Consider the following 22025-nt stretch of genomic DNA (forward strand, 5'->3'; position numbering starts at 1 on the left):
TTGTTAGCGAGATGTTGAGTTTGTGAGTGTCACAGATAGAGATGATGAGTCCAATGAGAAATCTTGTCAAGAAGCAAAAGAACAGGTCTGACTTAACAGCTTCTTGATCAGTTCTGTTTCAAGCTTTCGCAGGAGTTGTATCATGAGGTCTGTGCTGTTTATTTTCACTGTAAGACAAGCCTTGTCTTCTGTGTTTAATAGACATGAGGTGAGAGCCAGAGTCAGCATACAAGCTTTTGGCTTCTGGCTCCTGTTAACACTGTGTGGAATTTCAAAATGCCACAAACTTTATTTAGGTAGTATGTGGTATTATCTTTTAAAATTATATGCCCTGAGTCTTTCTTGGATCCATTACCATAGCAGTTAGAAAGGTCTAATTATATCTCCATAATGTGGTATGCATGCTGTATTGCATGAAGTCTTGCGCTCCTTAATTTTTCTGGTAAACCACTCATAAACTGTTTTTCTCCAGCTGCTTCCTTCCCTTCTAATGTGGTTAGGTGTATCCAAGCTTTGTAGGTTTTTAAGTGCATGCAGTTCAGCGAGTCCTCCTGTGGCTCCTGGACTTTATTTGGTGTGATCTTTTGTTATCTTGTCACAGATGTGTTGATTTATTTTTCATAGCCTGAGGCAAAGGTGAGGTGTTTCATTCCTACTTGAAGCATTTGACAAGTGCAGGGAAGGAAGAGTATGAGAATACTGTTGCAAAACACCCAAGATTTGTATCTGCTTTATATTCTAGATTTATTAATTTGAATAATGTATGTAAATAACAAGGGTGTGTACTGCTGTACTTGTGTTCTCATGGGGAAACATGATAGTTTTGGAGGGTGCTAATTGTGGAGAACATGTACATTATTGGGGAATGTTGCTTTTGGCCAAATGATGGTTAAGTAGTATGTTTAGCTCTTGGATATTCTTTGATTTCTCTCTAAGTATTTCTGATTATTTTTTGTATTTAAAAATAAAGACCAACTGCAAAACAGCATAGATGTGTGGACTGCTTTTTAAGAAGAGGTTTTCAGTTACGCTGAAATTGGGAAATGACAGTGGAGACGTGACAAAGGTGCAATGACTCAAGTTTGTGTATTGCAGAGTTGTACTCCAGTTGCATGCAACAGTAGCCAACATGGTGGTGATGTCCAGGTTCCAGTCCAGATGTGTCCATTTTGGCAGGAAAAGGGAATTGTTATAGATTCATATAATGGTTGGGTTGGAAGGGATCTTGAAAATCATCTAGTTCCAATGCCTTTGGCATTGTTAGGGACACCCTTCACTAGATCAGATTGCTTGAGGGCTCATCCAGCCTGGCCTTGAACACCTCCAGGGAGGAGGTGGTGGTGTGCGACTATCAAAATGTAATGAAAATCTGGCTTGCTGTTTTTAACTTACAAGCCATTCAGCAGTGTGCCAGAAATGATGGTTAAAGTAAATTACTTGGAATAGCCAGTTAAGATCAACGTGTTTCCATATTCCACCAAAATGATTTTCCATGGGCAAGTAGTGGGAACAATCAGAAGTAGGACATAAGTTGCAGATGTTTGTGTAGCAGCATCTTCTAAACATACTGCTTTTTGTTTTCCCTGACAACATTCTTGGGAAGAGAATTCTTTCTTTTTGCTATGGACCTTGAGTTGTGGTAGTGGGATGGAGACTGGGCTGCTGTAATTAGATGAACTGAGCATGTGAGGTAGTGCTCAGGCCACCGACATGGGTGGTGCCTTCCCACCTCTGATGTGGTTGATGCTCTTAATTGCAACTCCAGATGCAGGAGGATGCAGTCTCCTTTGATCTTTCTTTTTGTTTGAATTTAAACATTACACTTGGTTTAGTGAGAACTGGAAAGCAGAATCGTATTAGTCCTAACAACTGGCAACTGGTATCCTTTCTTTTTTTAGCAGAAATACTGGGCTCCAGCCCTGAAAGGAGACATCTCATGCGATTCACAGGATCTTTTTTGTTCTCTGCAGACAAAATGAGTGCTCTCCTCAGCCTTTACTGTTTACTTGGTAAATGTTTGCCATGCCTATATTTTTTGCTGCTCGCCTGCCTTTCAATCTTGGCTTTGGTTTTAAATCCAGGGGATAATCCTTTCGTTTCAAAGTGTGATATTTATCAGAATTTTCCTGCGAGAGTTCATGATAGCAGCGATAGGTGGACTTTTCTAACTCCCTTTCATGGCTGCCTTGGAAGCAGCAGAAGTTAGTTGCAGTGATGCTCCTAGAGAGTATGCTGATTGGGGGTGAGTGGAGGGAGGGTCGTAAATAACGGAGTGGTCTGGTAGTGTCTTCTGTTTGTAGAGTTGAAAAAAAAAGTATCAATATTTGCAATAAAACTGGCAAACTGAGTTTCCTAAATGGTCCTTTTCCCCTTTAAATTTATGAGGAAGCAGGAGATCTACCTATATGCTGTGTCAACCCTAATGCCATCCTAGCTTTTGGACATATTAAGCTAATATGTAACTGAATATGAATAGAATAAAATGAAAGTGGTTGGTGAGCATACATGACTGCAGAATATCAAGACTGAAAACAAGCTGTAGAGGAGAGTTTGTTTTAATTGTTCCATCTTGTATGTGGTGGAAATGGGCTTTCATGCATGTACTTTCCAGTAAGCAAGAGCTTTTTTTATGGACTACTGCAACATGCCAGAAGCTATCATGTTGCATTTTTTCAGTCACTATGAGGAATAGATCATGTGGGGATTTAGATCTTGTTTATAACCACAAACTTGTGAAAAACTCAGAGTGAGCTTCAGGGCAGAAGAGAATGGTCTATTCCCTTGCCCATCCACATGAAGACTGCACATAGTCATCATTAGCGTCTAAAAAGTGGATTTGGGGTGACATTATACACTAGAAATAAATGGTAGTGGTGAGAGAGAAATATGAGCTATCCATAGATGCCAAGGTGTCTGTTGGCATGCTAGAAGCAATGCTGTGTGCTGCAGGGATGACAGTGCAGAAAATGCAGGTGGGCATGATGAAGAAAGTGGTGGATGCTATAGGCTGTCTGTTGCTCGAGAAGAGCAGATGAACCTGAAACTAAACTTCTTGTGGGCAAGTGAGAGAGAGGTAGAAGTGGCTGTGAGGCCCTGCAGGGTTCATGCAGTGTATGCATGAGAAAGTGTTGTGGAGGCTTATTTATGCCTGCTCTGCCTGGACATGTCTCACTGCCTGCACCAGGGGTAAACAAGCACAAAAAGGCACAACAGACCAGGGCCATAAAGTCAGCTGCCCAGGACACCTGATTGTGTAAGTCCCCACACACCCAGGTCAGGCCTGCCTGGTGCTGGGCCCATGTGATTCCCATATTTGGAATCCAGGCCTGTGGGTTTTGCCTAGTGTGGTAAGCTTTGACTGACTGCCAACCTTATTGGTCATTTGAGTGGCCAATGAGCCCATTGACTCTCAGCCCACATTTAATAAGTAGGGGTGCACAGGCTCACGTGCAGCCTTCCCCACGTTACTTGCGGCTCTGCCACATGCTTGCTTGCCTGCCTGCGTACTGCCTTGCAGCTTTATGCCTGCCTTTAGCTAGCGTTGGACCCGTGCTCAGACTGCATGGAATTCTGCCTCTGCACCTGAAGGTCCTGCCTGCATACCCCTGGAGAGAGCAGCCAGCAGGATCCAGCAGCATCAGGTCAGACTGCCAATTCCCCTGACGCTGGAGGATTCCAGCCTCAAAGTCCATAGGCAGAGACCCTGAAGAATTGGACACTAGGCACAGGCTGACGCAGCCCCAGAGGGTGATTGATAAGAGTTGTGAGTAGATGCCTCTGTAATTTCTGTTACCTCTGCCATGAAGCAGAGAGCAGCTTTCAGCTCAGCTTTGCTGGGCAAATAGTGTAAGACCCCAAGTGGCAATAAGCCGTGGGGAAAACTCTCTGTATATAGTTTGAATGTTTGCTAGTTGTTAATAAGTTTCTGTAGATACATATTCCCATAATGTCTTCATAATCGTGTACAGAACAATTTAATATTAAAGTTCAGTGGTTGGGGGTGGCGAGAGTTGAAAATATTGGAGTTTAATAAATATATATATATATTTATAAATATCCTCTCACATTAATTAATTTCTCCCCTCTGCCAAACAGGCGTAGGTACTGGGAATCCCCCTCCGTGACAGAAAGCACCTTTCTGTCCAGCTAGGCTAAGGTGTGGACTACCACGGTGGATCCTTGTTCATGTTTCCAAGCACTCTGGACACACAGAGAGACACTGCAAAGTTGGAAACTTTTCTGGGACTGAAATCAGTGATGAGCATAGAGTGGAATTGTATTTCTGTCTCAGGGAATGAGTAGGGAGAGAGGAGACGAGTCAGGAAACTGAGTTCTGGAGGTCTCCTGGGCTCAGAGGACTGATGTTGCAGTTTTTGTTTCCAGCACTAAGATTTGGGGATCCATATAGAAATTATGGAAAAGCCCTAGTAGATGTGGCCTGGAGGAAGTGCATTACATCTGAGAGCAGGAATCAAACAGTGTCATTAAAAGCTGACTCTTACTTTGTGCATTTGAAGCAAACTACTTAGCAAAAGTTAAGTATACACAGCGCAGGTAATTTGTGGTGCAGTAGCACTGTTCTTCAGCAAACAGGTTGAAAGCAGATTTTAGGTGGGTTTAGGGGTGGGTGTAATGAGACTCTGACATCTTCCATGCTTGCACAGGACCTTTTCTGGCTTTGGCAGATTCGAAAAGAATAACCTGTAGTAGATGACTATCTAGATGTGTTCCTGAACCTTTTTACTGATATTAAAAAAAGTGTTGTTTGTGATGTCTGCGTGTGGTGACTGTTCTGTGGAAAATACAGCGTTCAGGCATTTCTGCAAAACCATCAGAAATGTCTTGACCAGAAAGGAGAAAATAAGAATATTAATCTTGTCGCTACACCTACTGATAACCTTTGTTCTTCTGAAACTATTAAACTCCAAACAGTTGTGTGTCTATACAGAGCCTTTCTCTGAAGAGATCTGAGAATCATAGAATCAACCAGGTTGGAAGAGACCTCCAAGATCAGCCAGTCCAACCTATCACCCAGCCCTATCCAGTCAACTAGACCATGGCACCAAGTGCCTCATCCAGTCTTTTCTTGAACACCTCCAGGGATGGTGCCTCCACCACCTCCCTGGGCAGCCCATTCCAATGCCAATCACTCTCTCTGTGAGATACTAGCTGCTTTTGAGGTACTGGGAAATTAAAGACAGTCTTGATATCTGCAGGTCATGCAGGCTGTACTAGTTCTGGTTGTATTTTTTTGTAGCTTACACAGTAGTTGCATGAGCAATGGCATTTAAGAAACCTGATTTAATAGTTGTTTTTTTTTTCCTTCTCACAAAGACACTTTGCTTTATTGTGTTATTTATCCACTAAATGCCAATTCGTACTGGAAGCATACTCACAGCTAGGGCAGGGCTGTGTCATAGAACGAGGCAAATAATGTGTTGTGCAAAAGTAATAATCTCCATGTCTTCTGCCAGTCTACTGCCATGAATAATCTTAAGATTTGATCAGGTCAGATCTGAGGTAAAGATGTTGTGCTGTCTGAATGTGCTGGGGGAAGAGGAGCTGCCAGATCTTAGAGTCAATGCTAAGGAAGTGGCCATGGCAGAAGGGCCCAGGCTAAAAGAATATCAGGCCTCATTGAAAATTCTCATTTTGAAAACTAAGTAGGCCCATGAAGATTGTTTAATCAATACATAATTTGCTCTCTCTTTTACATTTGTTTAAAGTATTAACAAAGCAAACCAGCAGTCTAGTTTGTTATATTATAAAATACTTGGAATTGTGGATTCTGACTTTGTAGACGATGTTAATCAGGTCACCCTACTCTGTTAATTTAAGTCTTTGAAATGCTGTTTAAGGTTCAGTGCAGATGAAATTTGTCTGTTCATTCAAGTAAAGTAATAAAGCTGGGTCGGGAACATAAAGATGCTGAACATTGCTGCTAATAGAAAGCTTGCTTGCTTTCTGATGTCCTTCCACTGTAAAGCATTGAGTGTAGAGCAGAGCAGGTTCTGTGTGAATGGGAATGAAGTTTCACATTCAGGTTTCATCCCATCAGTGCTCTAACTCATGCTTTTCTCCCTCCCACTACCCCCATCTTTGCTTTGAGAGCTTGGCAAGTAATGCTGCATGTTACTGCTACTCGCAGGCTGATAACCATTCAAGAGGGTTTTGTGTTCTGGCTGGCTGGCCTGCTGTTCTCTCTTGTGTCCTCTGAGACTCAACAAATGGTTTCTGAGACCTTGTCAAGCCCCCATAATAGCACTTTTGGGATTACAGCATAGCTTTATTCATAGCTACAATTTTTTGTTAGGTACAAGGCCACTTGCAACCCAGTTGCTGGGTTTTGTTTATTGCACATTCCTCATTTGAGAAATAGCTATTTGAGTAAACAGATCGATTTTGCACAGAAGCATGTGAAGCCTGTGGCTTATGTAAGAAAGGTGCTGGATGGACAACTTAATACTGTGACTTTTTTACAGACAATTGTACAGATTTTGCCCTGTTGCCTGTCCTAGTGAAAGACTGACTTAAGCCTGTGAAGGCTGAGATACAAAAGAGCTCTGGTAAAATTACAGGCAATATTTGTGCAAATACTGCTGCTTAGACAGCAGTTTCTGTTCAACTGTCTTAACTACCTTGATTTTAAGTGGTAGTATGGCAAAACATCTTGGGTTTAGAATTTGCAGGAAAGAACTATAAGCCAAGATTAAAGCTGCAGATATTTTCTCTAAAGGACAAAATGTTCAAGAGAACATAGTGATTTTTCTCAACTACAGATGATAGCCTAACCATCCAAAATTAAAATTAGTCTTGAAAAAATGCACATTTTGCTAACGGGGAAGAACACAGCTAAAGGTCACTGAAACAATCTGCCTGTTTTACTCTGAAAGCTGTGTGCTTGTAACACCTTGCATACAAGATGTTGACATTTGAATAAAGGACACTTGAGAGTTGCGCTAAAATAGAAGACTCAATTCATTACTGTGAATAATACGTGCGACTCAGAACTTGGAATACAAATTGCAGCAAAACCCTGATTCTACCTTGTGCTTCTGCCAAAGATATGCTTTCTGGGAGAGGCATAGCCTTGCCCTGTGAGGGGGAGTGTTGTTGCAGGTGTACTTTCAATTACAGTTTGCATTCAGACACTGGATAATCCCACAACGAAGCCTTGGAAAGTCAGGTTTCATCAACTGTTTTTTTTCCCACAGAACTACTGTGTAAGGCATGGAGAGTAACAAAAGCAAGTGGAGCATGCTCAAGCTCTGCCTGAGCAGACTTCAAGACAGGAAGGCAGCAAATTTGTCCCCAAATGTAATTTGAATCTTCTCGATGTTTTTGTACTTGAACTGCTTGGCATTCAAACTCTTTTTCTTTTTTGGGATGAACGTCAATCCTGTTTAAGCAGGGTTGAACAAAACCACCCCTCACAATTAAATGTGCTAACACTGCCGTTCACTGTTAGTTCAATTCTGTAAAAGCTCGACTGGAAGCTTATATGACTCTGCCAGATGAGTGTCAGATACGGAAGGACTCAAAATAAGAGGAGCTATTGCAACACTGAAAGCTCCATGGGTAGAATTCCAGGTGCATGTAAGGTGGGGGGAAATAGCATTAGGATTGCGTTTCCATCTGCCTGACCGTGTGAGATCAGTGAGGCTGCAAAGCAGAAAATACAGCAGTGAGCGGCTTGCTAGCCTCATTTTGTTTAGGTGGATGCTGTTATCAGGAAGGGATGTGAGTCCTGGTGGACAGAGTTCTCTGTGGGATAGCAGTGTGCCCTAGTGGCCAAGACAGTCAATGCCATCCTGGGGTGCATCAGGAAAAGTGGCCGGCAGGTCTAGGGTGGTTCTTCTCTCCCCCTACTCTGCCCTAGTGAGACCAGACCTGTAATACTGTGTTAAATTTTAGACTCCCCCGTTCAGGAGAGGCAGGGACCTGCTGTAAAGAGTCCAGCCACCAGGATGACTGGGAGACTTGAGCATCTCCCCTGTGAAGAGAGACAGAGAAACCTGGGGCTGTGTAGTCTGGAAAAAAGAAGACAGAGGAGATCTGAGCAATGTATACAAATAAATATCTGAGGGGTGGGTGTCAAGTGGATGGGGCCAGTCTCTTTTCAGTGGTCAGCAGCAGTAAGAGAAGGAGCAATGGCTACAAATCGGAAAGTAGAAGGTTTCACTTCAACATGAGGAGAAACTTCTTTACAGTGAGCGTGCACTGGAACAGGCTGCCTAGAGAGGTTGTGGAGTCTCCTCTAGAGACTTTCAAAACCCACCTGGATGTGTTTCTGAGCGATCTACCCTAGGTGATCCTGACTTGGCAGGGAGGTTGGATTTGACCTCTGGAGGTCCCTTCCAACCACTAAGGTTCTGTGATTTTTTTGAAGACAAAAGTTCAGGACAGAGAAGAGCTACTTAGTGAATCATCAAACAGGAGAATCTACTCAAGACTTGGCCTACAGTAGGATTCAGACAACAGTTTGAGCCTGCCTGTGACAAACATAGTTTGTTCTTTTCTCTTGGAGGGATTCTGAATCCATACATGTTTGAAAAATCTACTTCAGTCGTGCTTAACTTTAGTTGAAATAATAAAAAGTGGAGTGATGGTGGGAGGAGAACAGCTTCTTAAGGATAAAAGAGAGCCAAGAAGGTGAAAAGTTGCAAGCTGTTTAGGAGCCATTTTTGAAGCGTGGCTGGGCTCTCAACGAGTATGTATGGCTCCTCAAGATACTCTGTAAAACCATCAGTTACAAAAATGGTGGTGAAATAATAGAGTAAGGGAAACCCTTTGGGGTGAGGATGTGTTTGTAAAATTAAGTCTTCTATGGTGATGGCTATAGAAATAGAAGGTAAGTGGTGGGATGCTAAGTGTAAGACTAGAGTGAGAGCATCCCTAGCAACCTCTCCCTATGTAAGACCTCAAAACCATACACAAGGTCTCCCAACCTTGAGAAACTACTTGAGATTGTTATGAAATTAATGTTCTGTTCTCTGGTGCATCAGTATTACAGTGCTATCTGTAGAACCAGGGTTCCACTGACCTATGAAAGGACTGTTCAGGTGAAGGACGTCAAGAGAAAGGCATTAGTTTCATCTGTGCATTATGAAAGAATGTAAACAATTGGAAGCAAAGAAATGTATTACAGAATGTCTTAAATTGCAGTGTTCAGGGAAGTGGCCTTGAGAACAAATGGTAGAGTAGTCACTCATCAAGATGAGATGCTTCCACATTTGAAGGAGTTAAAAAAAATGAAATAAGCAATTTACTTACCAGAAAGTATAATCCAGTGCAGTCACTGCTGCTGCTTTCCAGTTTAAGGTTTGTTCCTTTCTAATGTGCAAACTACTAACTAGTAAGCTGAACCAAGAGGAGAGAGCTGAACACATTTAATGCCTCCTAGGACTACTAAAATCCTGTGATGGAGTTAATGTACAGGTTAAGGCAATATAGTTGATGTAATCTGTATTTCCAAAAGGAACTGCATAAAGTCCCCTTTCAAAGACTTAAGCTGAACATAGAGATGGTCCTTCTCTGGATAGAGAAGCTAGTTAGAGACATAAATTACTGATGAGAGATCTGTAGTGATACCTCTTGGGAATCTGTTGCTCAGAAGTTTTGTTTGGAAATCACTTGTCAGAAATCATTGGTAAATGGCTTTGCTGATAAGCGTTACCTGGGATAGTGAAGGCAAGGACTGATTGTGAAGGCTTAGCCCTCAGTATCACAGTCCTCCTCTAATATATCATACTTCCAATGATGTGAAGTGATATGTATGGGAAAATGGTCCATTCTTTACTCAGCCAACAATAGCCTCTGAATCTATTATTCTATAAGAAAAAGATATGGAAGTTTCTGATGATGGTTTTGTGGGAGTGCCAACTCGGTGCAAGTGATTGCTAAAGCGCAGTGGGAATCGCAAGACTTAGCCGCAACGGAGTGGAGTGCAAAACACATTCTCATTGTTGCTGTAAGTCCTACGCTCGGTATTGCAGGCACTTCCAATCTTTTCATCCCAGCCAGGGTGTAATAGACCTAAGGAGGGCTAACAAGGGTACTTGAATGTGGAGCAGTGTCTGGAAACTTGAGTCATTCCCATAGACATGCACACTTCTGTCTGCGAGAATGAGGCACACGGAAAGTCTCTAGAATCCCGAGTGCCACTGAGAAGATAGGAAACAGTTATTCAGTGACTGGATGGATTTATTAAACATGAGGACTATTCAAGAAGAAAATATCCTCTGTGAACCTGCAGTGCCTATAGTAGTGTGCTTCTGACTGTCAGGCAACTCTGTGACTTAAAATTGTCTTCTCATCATGAAAGTGTTTTGAAAGCGACACATGCATTGTTCCTGCCATATAAACCAAATCATGTCACAGATTTGACTACTGAAGAAAAATGTTCCAAAAGTAGAAGTTACCTAATGAAATAATGGTTTTCTGAAGTTTAGACCAGCTCTTTAGTCCTTCTTGTTAGCTTTTCAGAACAGATGCTTTGAAATGCTGAGGTGTCTTTATGTAGCTTGTGCTTTCTGAAATAGTGCAAATATTGAGATTACTTGAGAGAAAGAGGAAAGATCAAATAAAATTGAGCAATCTTTACCTTTATAGAGAATTTGCATACATATCTTTTGTATGGCATTATGTGAAAGGACTGGTGGGACTGCCCTGTCTATTATTAAAGCAGCATGGAGCTTTGAATCCTGAGTGGGATATTGCTGCCCATTGACTGGTCTCCTCATGAAAACAGTCTTTGTTGTTGTGTGGTTTTAAAACATAGTTTTTAGACTGGTTGCCAAATGACAATTTTGTGGGATGAGGGAGGAGAAAATAACTAAATCCCAGGGATTCTTTCTTCTGGGGAACTTTTGTGCTGGAGTTAATTGCAGGGCTAGGTGAGAGGTTGACTTCTTTTATTTACTTAAATTATGGTCAGCCATTCTCTCTGTGGTTTCTTTACCACTAGAAAGCAAGGAGTGAAGGCAAGCAGCATCTTGCTTTCTCTCCTTCGTTTCTTCTCTACCCGTTCCTTCATTGTCTTTTGCTCTTGCTACGTATTTTAATGCTGGTTTTGATGCTTCTTGTACCCTGCTGTAGACTAACAGACTTTGTAACCTAGGGAAAAAGAAGGAAATTGCATTTATGAATGCAGGAGGTGAATCATATCACAGAGGAGTGTGGCACAGATCAGAGCTGGCATAAGTGAGCAGCAAGTGAAAGATGACAAGAAAAGGCTTTTCTTTTGACAGCAGCAAATTCTTACATCAGACGAACCACATGTACAGTGTATCGCTGAACGTACTTGCTTGCTTTTAACTTCTTGCCAAACTGCCTGTTGTGGCAAAAGGTGCTAATTAAAATTAAAAAAAAAAAAGAAAAAGAACAAAAGGAATAAAGTGAATTAGTAATTGCCATTCACCACATACTATCAGCTGGCTCAAAAGCTTTAGTGTATATTGGCTTGCTGTTGATGGTTTTTCCTCCAGCTGTGGAAATGACCTTTCTTTAACCACAAAAAGGTCTGATTATGGAAGGATTTGTTTTGAAGTAGAAAATATTCATGGCATAAGCCTTAGTATCTGATAAGAATAATGATGCTGTCCAGAACAGCAATCTTGTTATGTTCTGTATTGGAGGATGGATAAAGTATGAATGCTTGTGTTAGATCCTAAGCAAATTCAGTTTCTGTTAGCCCCAAGCAGTACTGCAGGCTGGGAACAGAGTGGCTGGAGAGCAGCTAGGCAGAAGGGGACTTGGAGATTCTGGTAGATAGTAGCTGAACATGAGCCAGCAGTGTGGCCAGGAAAGCCAATGGCATCCTGACAATGTGGCCAACAGGACCAGGGAAGTCCTTATGCCCCTGTACTCAGCACTGGTCAGGCCACACCTTGAGTACTGTGTCCAGTTCTGGGCCCCTCAATTCGAGAGAGATGTTGAGGTGCTGAAACATGTCCAGAGAAGGGCAACAAAGCTGGTGAGAGGCTTGGGACACAAACCCTATGAGGAGAGGCTGAGGGAGCTGGGATTGGTTAGCCTGGAGAAGAGGAGGCTCAGGGGTGACCTCATTGCTGTCTACAACTACCTGAAGGGAGGTTGTAGCCAGGTGGGGGTTGGTCTCTTTTGCCAGGCAACCACCAGTAGAACAAGGGGACACAGTCTCAAGTTGTGCCAGGGGAAGTATAGGCTGGATGTTAGGAGGAAGTTCTTGCCAGAGAGAGTGATTGGCATTGGAATGGGCTGCCCAGGGAGGTGGTGGAGTCACCGTCCCTGGAGGTGTTCAAGAAAATGCTGTCTGAGGCACTTGGTGCCATGATCTAGTTGATAGGCTAGGTTGGACTGGCTGATCTTGGAGGTCTCTTCCAACCTGGTTGATTCTATGGTCTTCTTCTGTAATAATTCCTCTGCATTAACATTTTAGTGAGTTTCACAGGAGATCTTGTAAATTTACATCCAAGTCCATGAAATGTGCTTTTGTCACAAACTGTTCTTTGTAATCTATCCTTTTGTCAAGAGTTTTGTTTCTTTTTGTTGTAAAGCATGCCCAATCTAAACCTTACTTACTTCAGCATACACAGAAGTTAGCATTACTTGGTCATGCTGGAGCATTACTTCTCTTTCAGGATGTAATGACTTTCTGAGAAGGGAGGTTAATAGCAACAATAAAGAGCACAAACTGTCTTTTTTCTGCTTCTGAATATGCTGCATTCTACCTGCATGGTTTGTTGTACATCATATATGTATTTGTTGGAATGTCTTAGAGATCAGCATTTACTTTTATTATGCTACATTATTTGGAGTTTACATCTAAATATGATCTTGCTGTTGGTCCTTCTTTAAGTTAAATTTTAATCTGGAAAATACTGACAAATTTGAAGATAGTTATTGTCTAGCATTGAGATAATATATTTTTTGTTACCTTTCTGGGACAAAGAGAGACAAGAGAACAGTAGGGTAATTAAAATTAAAGATGAAGTTTCTGTCAACTTCTGCAATTTATTTAAATGTAATGGTAGGACTATGCAAACACTTCCTTAGGCTCACCAAAACTTAGTGGTATTGTACAGCCCATTGACTGAAACTTGGATTGGTGTAGCTATAGTCTGTGGCATGCCTTCATAAATTACTGGGAGCAGTTGCTCTGGATCATATGGAAGGTCTGTCTAGCTGTCTTTGACCCTTAACTCTAGCAGATCTTTAAAAAGTGAAGCAAGAGTAGGACAAGGATGTGGTGGTGCTTTCCTACCGACACATCTGCTTCGTCTCATCCAGATCTACTGTCTTAAAGTGCCATTAAAATTTGACTTTCTAGGTTTCTGCTGTACTGTTAACTTGTAGTTCTTGCACTGTTTAAATACAAAGTAAAAGGAACCTAAAGGTAAGGAGGATGTGATGCCTGACCTACCTTCCTCCCTCCTGCTCCCCTTCTCTCCTGCTCCCCTCCCCTCCTGCTCCCCTCCCCTCCTGCTCCCCTCCCCTCCTGCTCCCCTTCCCTCCTGCTCTCCTCCGCTCCTGCTCCCCTTCCCTCCTGCTCCCCTTCCCTCCTGCTCCCCTTCCCTCCTGCTCCCCTCCCCTCCTGCTCCCCTCCCCTCCTGCTCCCCTCCCCTCCTGCTCCCCTCCCCTCCTGCTCCCCTCCCCTCCTGCTCCCCTCCGCTCCTGCTCCCCTCCGCTCCTGCTCCCCTTCCCTCCTGCTCCCCTCCGCTCCTGCTCGCCTCCCCTCCTGCTCCCCTCCGCCCCTGCTCCCCTCCGCCCCTGCTCCCCTCCGCCCCTGCTCCCCTCCGCTCCTGCTCCCCTCCGCTCCTGCTCCCCTCCGCTCCTGCTCCCCTCCCCTCCTGCTCCCCTCCCCTCTGCTCCCCTCCTGCTCCCTCCCGCTCCCCTCTCTGAAACCAGTGAAGATGTGACTAGTGTTTCTGATATTAGTTAGATGCCAGTATCTTCTGGGAGCCTCTGCACATCAGCAGCCCCTATGAAAGTGAGAAAACGCCCTTGGAACTGTACCTGTTGGAGAAGACAGCAGCTCCTCAAGTTTTGTGCTGCTGTAGTATAGATGTGGGCCAGCACTGACTCACAAAGTGGTTGGTGATTTTGGCAGGGGATTATGCTGGCTGCTTCCTCTTCCCAACCGCTGTCTTGACTCATCTGTAAAGCTGTGTGCCAGTGCAGCTCTGCTGGTGGTTGTGTGATGCTCTGACAGAGCAGGGCTGCTGCATTGTTTGCAGGCTCTCCGTTCAGCAATAACTGATCCTAGATTTTACAAGTGTGCTTCCATGCATTTTTTCACTCGTATTTTTCTTTCGTATCTCATGTTTGAAGTTAGAGAAGAAGTTGATAGCACTTAAACTGTTTCCATACCTGTACAGCAGTGGAACTTCCCCTTTGGGAGCGAGCACTGTTACAGGTATGCAACACTGTAAAGCTCATAGTGATGCCAACATCTGCATGAGAGTGAGCTGTAGGTGCTGCTTCTACTGGCGATTGCAAATATATAGGCACACACTATGAACTCTGTTTATCTTCACCTGCAGATCAACTTGTACCAATTGTTCTTTATTCTCTTCCCCTCTTCCTGGAGAGTCTTTGGGCTTTGTCCAGGGGAGAAGAGTAGTTGTGAACTGCTCTTTATAGCTGAAATCCATGATAAAGGAGCTCAGACTCCCAGATTTCCTGACTCGGTTGCATTATTTGTGATCCTTTCTCATTCATTAACACGTAAGAGGCTTTCATGACAGAATCTGGAATTTTATCTGTTTTTTGGCAGATTTCTTTTCTGAAAGGAACAGGCTAGAACCTATCATGGGATAAACTTTAAGCTGCTTGTAAATACATTTAAATACCCTGGGCTTGAGTAAATCTGAACTTTTAAAAATAGTCACGCTTTGGTTGTGCAGGAGGCAGTTTATAATAGAGAAGATATTGTTAACCTATTTTCTGTAAGCTTAATACATGTTACAAGACTACCTTATTTTTCAATGCATTTTTAAGTTCAGTCAAACAAAGCAGTAATTTGAGCTGCTTCTGATTCATCCAACTTGTTTTAGCCAATATAACTGAAATTCTTTTGTTTGCTAGCAAAGCAAAACTCACAATTGGCCCTTGGACAATTAAATATTTTTTAGAACAATCTCTTTTTGGAGTTTATATATGTATTTAATGCTTAGAGCATCAGCCCAAGTAAAATAACTTTAAGGTTACCCTCAAGGACCTTTAAGTGAAGGCCATAATTCTGGTTTATACTGTTTTCATATTTTCAGAAAGTATGTTTTTTTGAGCTATGGTGAGTTTCTCCAGTTACCAGAATTGTGTTGTTGTAGCACTCACCTGCAGCATTTTGGCAAAGGTGAGTGTACTGCATCAAGCTGATGTAGGAAGAAAGTACTAGGTAGAAGATAAACTGTATACATCCTGAATATGGACAGAAAGAGTTGTGCTTATGCCTTCAGAGAATTCCAGTGCCCATCTGAGCATCCAGCAGACCGTTTGAATTCAGTCATGTGGCAGAAAGTGTGCCAAGCAAAAAACTGGGAATACTTTTCCACTTTCTGAACAGACTCATCTCTATCTGAAAAAGAATGCTTGGACTCTAGCACAAAGGGCAGGAATCTGTCTGGGGAAGGTGTTTTGGGTTTATATCCAGCAGTAAACCATTGACTCAGGGCAAGTTAATGTGCAAAATTTTACTGTTAGTTTTCAGCATTTTTTGTCAATGTAACTGTAAGATATTTCAATGTCTGAAACCCAGCAGGTTCTGTAAAAATGGAATTATGAGAAGGTGAAGTGGCTATCATTGCATCACTGTTGGGTTGGATTTTATTTTTAGAGAATGATTTTATAAGGTGTTGCTCTTTATTTAAGATTTACCTGAAGACACAGGGTCAGCAATCAGGCTTATTGTGTGTGCTAACTAGTTTTGTCAGAAGTTTTGACCTAAAATGTGTTTTCTGGGAATCTAGGTGCTTTTAGTGCTATTTTGTAGGCTTTGTACCAAGTTGTTAGTACCAGCTTTTAATGTAGAATGTATTTTCTGCTGATTTACATCATCTTTTCCTATTTAGCTGTTAGCCTCTAGCCTCACAGAATTGTAATATCTCCTCCTGCACAGGTATAGCCCTCCAGCTTTGCACATGTAAATGTATGCAGGAGTAAAAACTGAGTTTCATACATCAACTTGTTTTCCAAATTAATTTTTTTTTCAATCTTGGCCACTTGGACTGTGCCTATAAAACTGAGTAAACTTAATTTGGTGCATTTTCCACCTATGAAGGCTCTCTATGCTGGGTGTGCTTGTTGAGGCTTAACACCCGCAGGCAGCTCAGTCCCACACAGCTGCTGACAGAAGTGGGACAAGAGAGGCAACTGAAAGGGTTAGCAGTGAAAAGCTCATGGGTTGAGGTAAAAATTTAGTAAGTAAAGCAAAAGCTGCATACACAGTCAAGGCAGAAAAAATAGTTAGTTGGTTGCTTCCTGTCCCCAACTCTGTTCCTTGGTGCATCAGCCATTGCACCCAATTTAGCAGCATCTGTGGATTTGTTGAGGATGCCTTCCATTCTCTTGTCCATTTGTAAGTAAAGATGTTATGTTAGCTCTGATGTGTGCCCTCAGGGATGCACTAATGACTGTCAGCCTGTTGGATTTTTACCATTGATTACAACCAAGTCTGACAGTCCTATTGATTTGTCATCTGTTCAGTTAGTTTAGTTGTCCAAGCTCTCTAATTTGGCTATGAGTATGCTGTGATCATGTAGCAAAATTTGCTAAGGCCGAGGTAACATCCAGTGCTTTCCCATTGTCCATAGAATGAATGCTCTTACTGTTTAAGACAATCAAGCTGGTAAGGCACTGCTCATCCTTAGAAAATCCTTGCCAGATGTTTGCAGTCACTACTTTTTCTTCATGGGCCTGAAAATAGCTTCCCAGGAGGGTTCACTACATAACCTTTTCAAGAACTGAGGTTAGACTGTTTGGCTTATAATATCATTGAACCTTTTTGCCCTTCCCAAAGAGAGTCTTGATATTTGCCCTTTTCTAATTGTCAGGAATCTGCCATGATCCCCCTGACCTTTTGCAGATGATGAAGTGGCTTTGTAATGACATTTGCCAGCTCTCTTAAGAACCCTTGAATGCACTGCATCTGTTCACATGGTCTTGTGTGTGTGTGTCCCCAGTCTGTTGAAGTCATCCCTAATGTGTTATCCTTCTGCTGTATTTTACTGAGAATGTGCCAGTAACCTTGGGAATGTGGCGGCTGTGCCTATGGACTGTGGTGTGAAAGCCAGCAACAAGAAATCACTGAGAATCTTTTTTGTGTCCATTGTCACTTGGTTTACCACCACATCTGTTTTCTGGGTTGGTAGTTGAAAGATGCAAAATTAAAAAAAAAAACAACAAAAAAAACCAGCCCTGGTACAAAGATTTTCCTCTGGCAAGACCATTTGGTGCCATGAATGGGATGTTGGAAGAGGAAATGTGGGTAATTCTGTTCTTCCCAAGTTGGCATTTGAATGGATGCCAGTCTGCCCTTAAAGCACTTTCTAGAAAATGGCATGCTGTTTTGGTGTCTTAAATGTTTGTAGCATTGGCATTTAGTATAAAGGTGTGCAGTCTTTCAGCTTCTGAAGAACTGAATTGCTGTTTCTTCAGGTAGACCTAACTGGATGTTATGTGTGTCTCGGGTGATTTGTCGTGTATTTGAAATTTTGATTGAAAAACAAAGCCAAAAAACACTGCTGTGATTCAGGGGAGGAGATGGGGATGATGTCATAATGTGAGAATGCTAGATCTCCTAAATGGTCTAACTTTTAGCTATGTGTTTTGCTGTGTTCTTCCATCTCAAATCTACATGTGGAGTATGTCTGTATATTTGTTATGTTTTGCTGCAATTTAAGTGGAGGGACCAAAAAAAAAATTGTGGCATCCCACTTACTTAACTCCATGTATAAATCTTTTCTGTTGAATGCTGTTCTGATATAAGTAAACTATAATAAGCCATCAGATTAGTTATTTCCTTGCTAGACATTTTGGTAGGTACTAAGGGTTTAGTATCTTTTGCTTTACCTGTCTCCTTTGCGTGTATGAAAGTTTGCTGTGTTTTGCTGCTAGTAGTTATGATGTGCTACCGTTTGTAGAGTTGAGGGGTTGAGATGCTAGGTGTTCATCTTGGTAAGTTGTTCAAAGCTAACATGCTCTACAGCACAAGTTTCTGTTTGACTAGTGAAGTTAAAATGTTGTGTTTAATGCGTTCACATAACTTTTAGTAGCATTGAGGCTGAATCACTCCAGCAACAGTATGCCAGTTGTGCTTAGTCAGGAAGTGTTACTTTTACTACTGTTGATGTTAATGGAATTCTCAAGGGTGGGATTGAAAAAATCCAACCACCTGTCTTATTGCTAGGCTTCTCTTTCAATTATCAGGATTTTTGTATTCTCTAGAGAATAAGAACCATAAACAATTAAGAGATTCCTTAGAATTTTTCTGTAGAAGAGATGCTGCATTTATAATTCCCTGTGGTAACTGAAAGTCTGTAGAGCCTATTTCCCTCAGATGTTTAACTGCATTCAAGTTGTATATTTGCTTGCTTATACAGACAAAAATAGTCTTAAATTGTGACCAGTTCATTCTGAATTAGAGTTTGTTTTTGTTTTTGTTTTTGTTTTTTTGTTTGTTTTTTTTTAATCTGTTATGTAATTTTAGGTCTGTTACTATGGATTTCAAGGTTTCAGTACTTTATTCTGCTGTCTTACAGAATCATGGAATTGTCAGGGTTGGAAGGCACCTCAAGGATTATCTAGTTCCAACTCCCCTGCCATGGGCAGGGGCACTTTCCACTATATCAGGTTACCCAGAGCCATATTCCACTTGGCCTTAAAAACACCCAGGGATGGGGCTTCCCCCACCTTCCTGGGCAACCTCTTCCGGTGTCTCACCACCCTTATGGTGAAGAACTTAGTCCTGACGTCTGATCTAAATCTACTCTTCTCTAGCTTGGATGCATTCCCCCTAGTCCTATCACTACCCTACATATTAAAAAGTCCCTCACCAGCTTTCTTGTAGGCCCCCTTCAGATATTGGAAGGCCAGTCAGTTGAATTTTAAGCTGATGTAGTGATCTGAGTAAAGGATATACTACATAGTATCTTGTCAATGCATTTGTGCCAGATGTGATGCATGAGATGAAATAACACTGGAGCTGATTTATTTTTTCTTAAACTGCCTTTTATATAATAAGCCTTTTTTTTTCCTCCATGTGTAAGATATTTTCTCCTGCTTCTTAAACGTATTTATGCCTAAAATATGTTTCTAAATAAAAGGTAGAAATAAAAGACATTCGAATACTAAAGCTTTGCAACGTGCTCATGTTCTCTGCTTGTACGCAGCAACTGGGCAGAGCAAATGTGTGAGTGGTTAATTGCCCACAGTCCTGTGTTGCTGTAAGGGCAGAGCAAGGTAAACATGGAATATCTGTATTTCAGGTCTTTAACTGCCTTTTAAAGCAAGAAAACTAGTTTTCAGAGACTTCTTATCTCATCTGCTACTTGATTTGCCATTGGAATGGGCTGCCCAGGGAGGTGATGGAGGCACTGTCCCTGGAGGTTTTCAAGAAAAGCCTGGATGAGGCACTTAGTGCCATGGTCTAGTTCATTGGATAGGGCTGGGTGCTAGGTTGGACTGGATGATCTTGGAGGTCTCTTCCAACCTGGTTGATTCTATGATGATTCTGTGATGATGATGATTAAATAGTATGTTCTTGAAGCACCTTGTCAAATGTCAGCATCACAGCACTGATTGTAAGAGAGCACACACAAGTGATAGTGTGTTCTTACAGTTTTGTTCAAGCAAACAGCCGAAGTTATGTTTTGCCCCTTTTTAATTATTTTTTAAAATCTCCAGTGAAAGTCTACCATCTGGTATGGGGAATTGTGGTGCAGACTTAATTTGGCATCTTTTTGACCTATTAAAAATAGTAGTGTAATCCTACATGTAAAGCAGAGTTCATCATAGAAAAAATGCTTGTAATAATACCTCTTGTGTGGTGGCACTACTTAGACTGAAGGTCTCCTTCCCGTGCCTTGAAGTCTAAACAGTTAAGTGGTGAGAGTAACTTTTAGTGTGACCCTGTTTTGCTCCATATTCTGTCAGTGGCAATGCTTGTAACTGTAGCAGTTGTGTGCTAGCCTGTCTCTTGAAATGGGCATCTTTCCAAACACCTCAAAAAATAAGTAAATGAGCGCATGAGGCACTGACAGTGACCTGTAGTCCAATCCATTCTGCCTCATCTTTGTATCTAGTAACTGCTGTGAGCCATTGCCAGCTAAGGCAGATAGAGGGTAAAATGATTCTTTGCTGACAAAGTGTCTCTATCTTTTGATATCAGCAGCATAGGAGATCTCTGTGCCTGGAAGACAAATTTGGGTTATATTCAATAGATGCTGAGTGGTCCATAACTCTCCTATCCACCATAAATTGGCGTGAACAGATTTCAAATCAAATTATACTTCTCATCCCTTCAGTACAGTGTTATTATGAGTTGCACAGTTTAATTATGTGCTTAATACCATAATGGTTTCTTGCTTTCAGGCTTTATGCAACTTGTTTTGCTCTTGGGTGAGAAATATGAAATTGGTCTGTGCTGACATCTTGTTTTGGCTGTGTGTTTGTGCTCAGCATAGGCTCATTGTCTTCCAGACTGGGAATTTTTAGGATTTTATTATGTAGAAGCTTTTTAACGCCTACTGTTGTTATTCTTCCTACCTCTCTTTTCGTGTTTGTCAAATCTTGTATCTTTTCCTCCCTTTTATCTTACTGAATCCATGTAATTGCCCTCTTATTGAAATCTGCTCTCGCCCACTTGCTGTTTTGTTCTTCCTTCTCATTAAGTGTGTTCAGAATTTGTCCATTAGTCTCCCACTACTTCTTTTTCCTGTTTTGAAAGATTGTTGCTGACAGTGGGTAGTCTTTAAACCCCATGAAGAATCTCTTGGACAGGACATTATGATTTGAAGGATTAAGTGGTTAGTGATGAATAGGGGAAAGTGTGTTTCAGGTAGCAATGCCGCAATTCAACACCTTGCAAATATTTAGTGAAAGCAGGAGGAAACAAGTGCATATGTTTTAAATGCTTGACTACAGTTTGTTTTATTTGCCTGTAGGGTGTTTGAGCTGTGTGTTTTGGGGTTTTTTTTTTTTAGTTAAAAAAATGAAATCCAATGAAAGCTGGATTCATGAAAAATCAATAAGGATTCTTATTAATTCATAACCTGAATATTTGGGGCCATACAAGTGCTCCTAACATTGAAGGCAATACTGTTAAGTGCTCCATCCCCTAGGAGTGGATTCTGTGGATGCCAGCCCACAAAAAGGACAGCCAAGCACTCAATCTGTTCAAAGTCTGAGCTCTTTGAGGATGGACAAGAGTTCAGTGTCCCTTACTACAGTGTATCTCTTCTTCATATTGCTTTTGGAGTTTCTAATAGGCATTCATTTTAAGTAAAGTGAGGTGCACACTGGCTAAAGAGGTGGTGGTGGTGGTGTTTTGAAGCGTTACACACATTTAACAGCTGGACAAACAATTCTATGAATTCTCCAGATTACACAGATTCCTTGGTATTTTTTTTTTCTTAATTAATCTTGGTAGCTTTATTAGTTTGGAAACAAAATTTTAGGGCACTTATTTTTGTGAAAAACGTGTTAGGGCACTTTTTTGGGTTGAAAGATAAGCTGTTACTAGGATGCTACTTCTGGGCTACTCAATCTGTTAAAATACAGGGGAGACTGTGTCCCAGAGTAATACATTTGTGGAAGATGTAGCCCTAGCAGGAGTTACCCTGAATGTCAATTTTCTTTTCTCCTTAATAAGAGAAACTTCCTTGCTGCAAGAGCAATGGAGCACTGAAACTGCCCAGAGAGATTATGGAGTCTCGTTCTTTTGAGACTTTCAGTACTTGTCTGGGTACGCTCCTGTGTGGCCTGCCCTGAATGATTCTGCATTGGCAGGGGCATTGGACTAGATTATGCCCAGAGGTCACTCTCAACCC

General features: G+C 41.8%; 1 protein-coding gene across 4 annotated transcripts in view; it reads left to right on the forward strand.

Annotated features, from left to right (window-relative positions):
• The window catches only part of CDK8 (cyclin dependent kinase 8), a 90009-nt gene that overhangs the window by 5664 nt on the left and 62320 nt on the right, over positions 1–22025 (forward strand). The gene's annotated exons all lie outside the window — the stretch shown is intronic.

The sequence above is a fragment of the Pogoniulus pusillus genome, chromosome 3 (assembly GCF_015220805.1).
Source record: "Pogoniulus pusillus isolate bPogPus1 chromosome 3, bPogPus1.pri, whole genome shotgun sequence".
In the NCBI taxonomy this organism is placed as follows: domain Eukaryota; kingdom Metazoa; phylum Chordata; class Aves; order Piciformes; family Lybiidae; genus Pogoniulus; species Pogoniulus pusillus.